The 7,278-nt window shown below is 47.2% G+C and overlaps 1 pseudogene; it reads left to right on the top strand.

Annotated features, from left to right (window-relative positions):
• The first annotated feature begins 531 nt into the window (after window positions 1-531).
• On the top strand, window positions 532-6,901 carry LOC100957853 (annotated as a pseudogene).
• The last annotated feature ends 377 nt before the right edge of the window (window positions 6,902-7,278 follow it).

Here is a 7,278-nt window from a genome sequence, read left to right on the forward strand (position 1 = left end):
TAAGTAAAATTGCGCTACATTCGTATCATGGAATACGACACATATGATGTTTGTCGAGAACATAAACGAAACTTACAGAAGAAGTGATACCAATATCTGAAAGTCAGACAAATAGAGGTCACTGCACGGTTCCATTTAGACAAAGTTTAAAACAGGCAAAAGTGATCTGCAGTACTAGAAATCAGGGTAGCAACCGCCCTCAGGAGAGAGGTAACATGAGAGGGCTGCTCGTGGCATTCTGTAGTTCACTCTAGCTACAGTACATGAGTTATTCATCTGGAAAAATGCATCACAACACAAACTCAAGAATTATAGACCTGCCATATGTTTAGTGCCATCAAAATATCATTCCCCCTGCAAAAAAAGAGGGTTTTCAAAGTGTTTGTATATTTTTTTAAAAAAAGAGATTGTTTATTGAAGTTCTTTTAGTAATTGTTTGGTAACTTTAAGAACCTACACTGTACATACCACGGGCGCCAAATGTATACACATTTTAAACACTGTTATCTACGTGTGAGTTTTGCTAAAGCCATGATCGGAAGTGTCTGGACACTGGTGGTGACCACTCTGAGCGCCTCTTGTAATTCCGGAAGTCAACGGGGCTTGAATTCATCGTTTCTCGTCGGTATGTATTGAGTATTACAAGTTTAATACAGTGTTTTCCTTTTTTTAAATGTATATACATGTTTGGGCACCCTCTGTGTCTGTATGTGTATTTATTACATAGATGTCAAGCATATTTCTCCAGTTCCCCTGAGCCCTCGCATCCGAGGATATTCCTTTATCTGCAACACAGGGTCACTAGCGCTTGCTCCCTCCTGTCCTGCTAACCTCCCTCGCAGGTGTGCCACACCCTGTGTTTCTGAGAGTCTCCGGAAGGTGTCGCCTCATGCTCCCTGCCCTGCAGGGGATGCCTCGCCCAGTGGGCACCACGGCTGGTCCAGGTACCCCCTCAACAGTGCAGACGCAGATACAAGAGAAGGACTCACTTGTTCCTGTTGGAAGTAAAACAAGGTTCCTGAGGTCTGAGTGTTTTTTGTGCAGCTTAGTGAGAAAATTCTTCCAGCGTTCACTGATGGCCCTTTATGTGCCCTTTGCTCACATGCTTCTTGGTAGCTGGACCAGAGGACAGAATCCAGAAACTGCTCCAATGCCAAAATCAGACTTTCTGCTCCCCTCTGGCAACCAAGACTTCTTCCTGGGTCAAGAAAATCCCAGGATCCTTCTCCCTTAGGGCGAGGACATTTGCCCACAGATATCTAAACCCCAGCAATGGGCATGACCTGACACCTTTCCCCGATGATGCCACCTCCCCAAGGCGCTTTGAGTTCCCACAAGCCTGACTCACCACCACACAGGTGAGGCCAGGCAGGCCTGAAACCCAGCTCTGGACCCCAGCCAAGCTCCCTGCAGTCCGTCCTCTAACCCTGTAACTACCGCAGTTGACTGGGATGCCCAAGCCATGAGCACATCAAACTTCAAGTGTTTTCTCAATATAGCATAAGAATGTAAAATTTTATGCTTTTAAAATAATTTTTAAAATTTCTCCAATGCACTGTTTCAGAATTAATTGCAGTAGAACCTTCTTGGTTAACCACCTCCCTACACTGGCCACCTCCTTAAGTTGACCTAATTTTCACAGACCATATCAGTACAGCAGGCTTCATTCCTTATGTTGACCAGATCTGTATGCTGACCAGTCTGTTACAGACCCTTGGGTGGTCAGTTTATAGAGGTTCTACTGTATTTCTTTAGATTTTAGCCAATTTACATCTAAGATTTTGAAAGGGAGAAAGTGCCATCTCTATGCTTTAGCTAGAGTGATTAAAATGATCAATTTCTACTTATCTTCTTCAGATTACAAGTCACATTTTCAAAGTATTTTGGTGCATAAATATCTGGAACAAAGAAAGAGACTGAAGCAGTGATTGAAATTGCAGGCACATCCCGCTGAACCATTCCCTAGCCGGAATGTGAATTCAAATGGCAAATCCCTCCCCCTGCTGGTATCAGCCTGTCACTGCAGTTTGCACACAAAACAGCGTTCAAAAACCAGGAAAGACGTAAAAATTCTAAGCAAGGTGAAACTGCATGTCAGCATTGTAAGCTGGAAACATGTTATGATTCAAGGACCGAGATGCTATCATTCAAGAGGGTGGAGAAGGAAACAGAACAGCTGTTATCATTTGGCTTCTAGACCAATACAAGATGCTCTCTCTTTCCTGCAACCTCAGGTAACACAAAAGGTTTGGGCTACTGGTGTTTCCTCAGCCCAGTCTGCCTTGTATCTGCGTGTGAAAGCGGAGGCTTGACTGAGCTGAACGGTTCTTGGTAAGGCAGAGACCTTTTTCACACCATTACGCCTCTGTTTCTTATACATCAGTGGTGAGCACTGTACCTGGTATCCAGGGTGTGCTCCTGGGATGACCGCTTTGCTGATGCCCCAGGTTGGCTGATACCTCAGACCCTTCTTGGACCCAGACATGGCCCCAGGTAGGGCTGAACAGTGGCCACTCCCACAACAAGCATAAGGACTCATAGTTAAGAATAAGGCGGGAAGGAGGAGACAAAGGAAGGAAGCCATTGCTAGCAAGTGGGCACCGGGCACAACATCACTCTATAACCGACTTGTTTCACTGATGTATCCCAGGGGCCCAGAACAACGCTGGACTCATAGTAGGTGCTTAACAAATATTTTCCTAATAAATCAGTAAATTAGAGACATTGGATTTGAAAATCAGAGGTAGGTTATGCTATGTGAAACAATGCTTTGGTGAACTCTGGTCCTTCTAAGACAATCACACCTGCCAAAAGAGAAGCCCTGGGCTTACATTAATGTCTAGAATCAACTTCCAGTACGTCACCCAGTCTCCCACACTGTCCTTGAAAATCACAAGTGAAAGCAAAGCTGTTTTCTCTCTGTAATTTTTAAGCTAGTAAATGTTCCCTTCAGTATCTAAGCACCTTACTAGTTGGAGCTTTAAAGATGGATAAGCAGCTCAGAGAAGTTACAGTATTTGCCATTTGAGAACCTGAGGTTGTGATTCCTTAGGTTTACCCCCTTAAGGGAATAGAATTCTTATAAACTAATAATATTTGTATGGAGATGGTAGATTCTGTCATGGGTAATGCTTGCAATTAATCAGTCTCGTACAAAGGACAGTAGAAATGTGGGCTCAGCTGGGGATTTGCACAAGGCCCTGAGACCAGGGGCTGAGGATACTGTCCCCTGTGCGTGTTGCACCACAAACGTCTTCTGAAACTCTGTGCTTAGCACACTCTCCACTTCCTTTTCTCACTCAGGATTTGCTCATACCTCTTTTCAAAATTTTCCAGATGACCCTCTTCGTTCATTCTCATACAAAGTTGGAAGCTTTTCCTGAGACGTGTCTCATTGCATTAGTGACAATACCAGAAGACAAAGCAAAGACAACAGTCTGTATGCTCAGTGGGCAAGGAGTGCGGCTTTATAAGTTTTTATCAGTTATATTTCATTTTTTTAATTTGGGATTTATTGAGAGTACAAAGAATTAGGTTACATTGATTGTATTTGTTAGATAAAGTCCCTCTTATAATTGTGTCCCACCCCCAAGAGGTGTGCCATGCACCACGACCCCCCACCCCCCTCCCGCCTCCCCTTATCAGTTTAATTTCTAATGTGACTTCTTATTCCTCCAGGGGAGAGATTTGGTCTCAGTCAACTAGTCCACTCAGTCAGGAACCCCTCACCAGGGGCTGCCTAGGGCCAAGGCAGCAGTGGCTGGGGTGGGGGCGGGGGTGGAAACCCTGTAGCCTTGATTCCTGTCCCCTTTGTTGACCCCTAAATCAGTCTTCAGCCCATGGCTGCCCCAAGCTTCCCTGGGGATGGGTGGCGGGTAGTGGTGACCTTTGTGAACTTGTCCAAGCCCTAACTACAAAAGCCTCCAAGAAGCCACTTCCCCGCTGAGGTCCTGCAAACAACTTTGGCTGTTTCTAGGAGCTGAACTGAAGGTCCTGAGCTTCTCACAGATCCTCCAGCTGCCCGGGGGAGCCCCCTCCAGGCCGCTGGCCCCAAGGCCAGTGACGCCTCCATCCTCCCCACACCCTCACATCATCTTACTCCCGCCCCTCTCTCCTCAGCCCCTCACTCCTCACGTGAGCTCAGAACCAGGAAGCCTCATGTCTTCCTCAGACATTAGAAGCATTTCCAGTGCTAGAGTAGCCCTCGGGGAGCTAGAGATGAAGCAAACCATCAGGAGAAAATGACAACATTGGTAAATATTTTAAAATATAACCCGCGCCTGAAAGTTTACATCTTAATGATGCTTTTAACATTTCCTAGGCCTTCACTCATGTCTTTTTGAGCTTGGCCACCTCGTGGAGCAGGAAGGACGGAGAGAGCATTACCCTTACATTGTGGAAGTTGAGGTCCAGGGCGCTGAGGGATGCTGCAGTCTCAGCTCATTCCTCGGCAGGCATGGGAAGACCAGGGGTGACTTCCCAGACAGGAAGAAGATGAGTTGTAAATATTTCCGGTTTTTCAGGAGCTCCCGCTGGACCACGCCTAACAAATCAAACTATTGCATGAGTGAGCAAATCAAATATGACAGGACGGGACTAACGGTACCAAGGACATCTGCTTGTTTCAGACAAGCCAAATATATTCAGGTAACAGGTGAGTGGTCACAGTCACCACCAGTTATAAAGACAGCAATGCAGGCACGGTTCCAAAGCATCCTGAACCCAGGTTCTCAGCCATCTTTCTCAATATTTACAGCAGCAGAGCCTGAGCAGTAACTCTGATCGAGAGAGTCATTCAGCAGGCACACTGCGTGGGAGACTCAGATTCACTCACGGAGCACAAAGCTCAGCTCACCTTTTACATCACCCCTCCGCAGAGGGTAAATGACCTGTTTGGGGGCCACTTTCGACCTCTGGCATTCCCTGGGATTGCAAAACTCATCAGAAGTAGGCCAAAAAGCCAACGACCAGCACAGGCCGACCAAGTGCATGGCAGGGTGAGCAGGGTAGCTGAAACACACAGTCAGAATCCAGACTGGGTTGGGTTTACAGATCCCAACCTCTGTTTCAGGGAAGAGGGGACAGTATTCAAGGATCAGAAAACTTTTTCTGCCACTTTCTGGTGAAGTGACCTTGAGCAGAACTTCTCTAAGCCTCAATTTCCTCATCTGTGAAGTGAGAAGAAAAATAGAACTTGCCTCACAGAGCTGGTGAGAAGACGCAGTGAGGTAACACACGTACAGAACCCTGCCCGGCCTTTAGAAATGCTAGCTGCAGTTTTGTGAACCTAAAAGTTGTATGCCACCTACTTTGAATCACAGCGGGTATTAACCTGGCTTCACAGCTTGCTGTGATGGTCACCAGAATGGCCTGGAGACCCCCAGCTGCAGGGAGCATAACCCAGCCAGGCTCCAAGTATCCAGGCCATAGCTGTGCTTCCCAGCAGGTGTCCCCACCAATGACTGAGAAGACCACCAGGGACTTGGACAGCTGAAGGCTCCAGAGCTGCCCTGCTGTGCAGGATCCTCCTGGCTCCGGCCCCTGCCTCCCTCCCTCCCCTCCCTTGCTCTGGGCCACCCTTGCATCATAGTCTGACACTCTTCCAGGCTAGTCTGGCTCCCTCCCCGTTTTCTCTCCTGCAAGCATGTGCCCTCATGAAACCCTTGCACGTTGAATCCTGTCTTGGCATTTGCTCCTCTGAAGACCCAAACCAACACACTTCCTGTGATTCTGTACTGACCGTGGGCGACTTCTGCTTGTTCTGTGAGGTTTGCACAGCTTAGAGAGCTAGTCACAAATGCTCTGTCATCACGGCGCCCTAGGGACGCCGCCGCCGCTGGGAACAGGGCACGGTGGGTAAGGCTGCTCTGAACGTGGGCGCAGCTTGGCCTGGACGCTTCCGCAGGGTCCCGCAGGCGCTGGGGTTTCTGCTTGGGAAGAGGCTAAGGAAAGGGTTTTTAAAGATACGAATGTTGTTGGTCAAGTCACTTAACCTCTCGAGGTCTTGGTGTCCTAGACTAGGTCACAATGAGCAGATGTTAAGATGTAAAGCGGGGCTGGGGCTTCACGGGGTCTCTCAAACTTCAGCTACATCTCCACTGCAGAGCCAGGCACCACCCGAACTATACTGTTTTTCTTTAAATAAATTCAATTTCACTTAAAATTTTAAAATCAACATCTATAGCAGAAATGTTAACTAAACTTTTCGAGGAAGATGTGGTCACAGGTTCGCGGAGGCTCCGGACTCGCCCAGGAGGCCGCGCAGCAGCCGTGGCTTTTATTTTAATTGTTTTAGAGACAGAGTCTCACTTTATCACCCTCGGTAGAGTGCTGTGGCATCACAGCTCACAGCAACCTCCAACTCCTGGGCACAGGTGATTCTCTTGCCTCAGCCTGCCAAGTAGCTGGGACTACAGGCATCCGCTACAATGCCCAGCTATTTTATATTGCAGTTTGGCCAGGGCCAGGTTTGAATCTGCCACCCTTAGTACATAGGGCCGGCACCCTACCCACTGAGCCACAGGCACCACCCTAGACGTAGCTTTTAAAGATACCAGGAAAACACCTGGGGAGCCAGAGGTGGCGATTCACCGAATTAGAATTAGAATTCCTCTCACGGGCCACAACTTAAAGTCCCTGGAAAATGTGTGTGCTGACTGGATCAGAGGTGCAAAGGAGAAGAATCGTGAAGTGAAAGAACCAGTACCCACGCCTACCAAGACTTTGAGAACCACTACAAGAAAAACTCCTAGTGGTGAAGCTTCTAAGACTTGGGATGGCTTCCAGATGAGAATTCCCAAGTGACTCACTGACCTGCACAGCCCTTCTGAGATCATTAAGCAGATACCTTCATCACATTGAGCCAGGACTTGAGGCTGAAGTCACCATTGCAGATGCTTAAGTCAACTGTTTTGATAAATTGATGACCAGTTGCTTAAAAAAAAAAAGTGTCGTTTACTATAAATGGAAAAAATACCATTAAATTCTAGCTAGATGCTAAAACTTAAAGAAGGTATAGAGTCTGGACCTACATTCTGTTAAAATCTAGACTTGAAAAGCAAAAGACTTTCCAGAAATACTAAAAGAAAAGTGGGACAGAGTAACTGTCTGGCAATGTAATTGATTGTCCTTAAGGCTGGACCTGTGGAGTGGATCATCTAGTACCATCGCATTCTCTTTAACGTGGGGTGGGTGGTCCCTTCCCATAATTCTACAGTTTCAACACTCTCCAGGTCACAGTTTTTCTCCCTGGAGAGAGGTTCAGCTCAAGGGCGTGGG

This window comes from Otolemur garnettii, unplaced genomic scaffold, assembly GCF_000181295.1.
Source record: "Otolemur garnettii isolate 467f Iridium unplaced genomic scaffold, OtoGar3 scaffold00054, whole genome shotgun sequence".
In the NCBI taxonomy this organism is placed as follows: Eukaryota; Metazoa; Chordata; class Mammalia; order Primates; family Galagidae; genus Otolemur; species Otolemur garnettii.